This window comes from Athene cunicularia (genome assembly GCF_003259725.1).
Source record: "Athene cunicularia isolate RWA chromosome 6 unlocalized genomic scaffold, athCun1 chr6_part2, whole genome shotgun sequence".
NCBI classification, from domain to species: domain Eukaryota; kingdom Metazoa; phylum Chordata; class Aves; order Strigiformes; family Strigidae; genus Athene; species Athene cunicularia.
In genome coordinates, this window is record NW_020799106.1 from 919,334 (window position 1) to 921,325 (window position 1,992).

Consider the following 1,992-nt stretch of genomic DNA (forward strand, 5'->3'; position numbering starts at 1 on the left):
TTTTTAAAAGTACAAGATTGAGGGTTCACATCTGTGTTTCAACTATTCAGAAGAAGCCTGAGGTCATCAAAACACTGACGCTCTTGTCCATTCATCTTGCTCTGCACCGCTGACTGAACGGTGAGAGTACCTTCCGAGAAGCTTGGCAGGGACGTGGGCTGGACCCCTCGCTCCGGGCTGGACCGCTGAGCTGTGCCGGTGCGAAGGCAGGGCTGTTCGTAAAGCACTTGGGCGATAATGCTGTCTGTGTCAGGTGTTGGTAGTGATTTGATCCGAGCGCCTTGCTAGTGTCAGCCTTGGCAGAAAAAGACTGGCAGGTATTAGAGGTCTTTAAAATGTTGAGATGTTGCTAGGTAGGAATGTAGAAAAAAGCTTTTGGGGCTAAAATTGGTAGATAAAGGGGTGACCCGATTTGGAAGGCTGCTGATCCAGGGCGAGGAACAAGCCAAATCCAAAACCTGAAATGCGAAACATCTGTGATTTAGGGGCGGGGGGAGCGGGGAGGGCAGCGTCTGTGCAGCAGAACGAAGCTTCTGTCCTGCCGCAGCCCCGAGCCTGAGCCGCTGCCAGGTCACAGCACAGCTCACAGCGTGTTCTGCTGTTTGAGACCTGCAGGTCGTCGGAGTAAGCTGTGAGAATTAGATGCTGCCACACCAAAACTTTTGCCTTATTTAAGAGACTCAGGTCTGCAGTTGATCCCTGCGTGACGGACTTTTTTTTTTTTTTTTTTTTTTTTTTTTTTTTTTTTTTTTTTTTTTTTAAAATGCATGCTCTCTGAACCCTGATACTGTGTTGAATTTGATGGACTTCTTAATCATGACTGTTAACTGGAATCTGTAACAGACTTAATTATCCAGATAGATACTGATAAGTTAATAATAAACTCAGATGACTGATGCTTAACCAGCTGTCTTGTTAATTATGTTACCGCTGCATTGGCAATTGCTTTGATTTAAACACTCTGGGTTTGGCTTGCCTGTTCAGTTCAGGTCAGTGTCCGCACAGGTTCATTTCAGCTGTGCTCTCTGCCTCTCCGAGCACCCAGGGGAGCACCCAGGATCACCCAAGGAGGCTTCTGTGAGCCACGGGACGAACAATCTGCAGCAGGGCATCCCGGCATGTTCTAATGCTCAAAGCCAGGTACTCCCCTGGCGCTGGCAGGACACTCTCTGACGCAGCTGACTGGGTTTGAGTAAACTGCTTCTTGTAATAGGAAGGGCTGTTCCTTTCCATCCCTTGAAGTGCAATACAAAGGCCAGATCTCCGCCCATTCTGAAGAGAGCATTCCTTTTGATTTACCTTATAAAAAGGTAAGGTTGCGCTGGAGGCAGACCTGAACGCTGCTTCAGCCTCCTTGAAGACGTCCCGTGACTAGTTGGAAGGATGAAGCTCCCGGCACTATGTGGCTTTTTGTTTGTCTGTCTTTTGTGTGTCGATGCCTTTACTGCAGAAGGTACAGTATATTCCAACACAACTGCCTCCTTTTTTTTTTTTTTTCCTATTCTTTGCTTATTCTCCGTGTTGATTTTAATTAAAGAAAACAAACAGAGCTTGACAATTAGAAAGAAAAGAATGAATGTAGGAAAGGGCTTAGACTGCCGAATGCGTTTGCATATCGATGCTTGAGTTTGTACAGCAGTGTTCCCTCTCTCCTCCTTCCTGTTGCATGTACTATAACATGATTAATTTTTACCTTAGTCTGTGTCCTGAAACCCGCTCCTCTGAAAAAAACCTCCTGTTCTGTTTTTCCAGTAGATAACAATCTGCCAATATAGAAATAATATATTTTCTGGATGCTGAGTGAGAAACACATGAATGGGAAAAGTTTCTACCATTATGGAGCAAGGGACTGTGAGACTGTGAGGTCACCAGGACTGGAGTAAATGGAGAAGTTCTTTATACAGTAGTGAAACAGGCAAAAGTAGCTCTTCTGCTGTTCAATCAGGCTTGACTTTTTTTTTTTTTTTTTTTTTTTTTTTTTTTTTTTTTTTT

The 1,992-nt window shown here is 44.7% G+C and overlaps 1 long non-coding RNA gene across 1 annotated transcript in view; it reads left to right on the forward strand.

Annotated features, from left to right (window-relative positions):
* Positions 1-1,001: 1,001 nt before the first annotated feature.
* The window catches only part of LOC113481900, a 6,688-nt gene continuing 5,697 nt past the window's right edge, over positions 1,002-1,992 (forward strand). The window contains exon 1 of the long non-coding RNA XR_003398743.1: positions 1,002-1,140. This is a non-coding gene — a long non-coding RNA (uncharacterized LOC113481900). The remainder of the gene's footprint in view (positions 1,141-1,992) is intronic.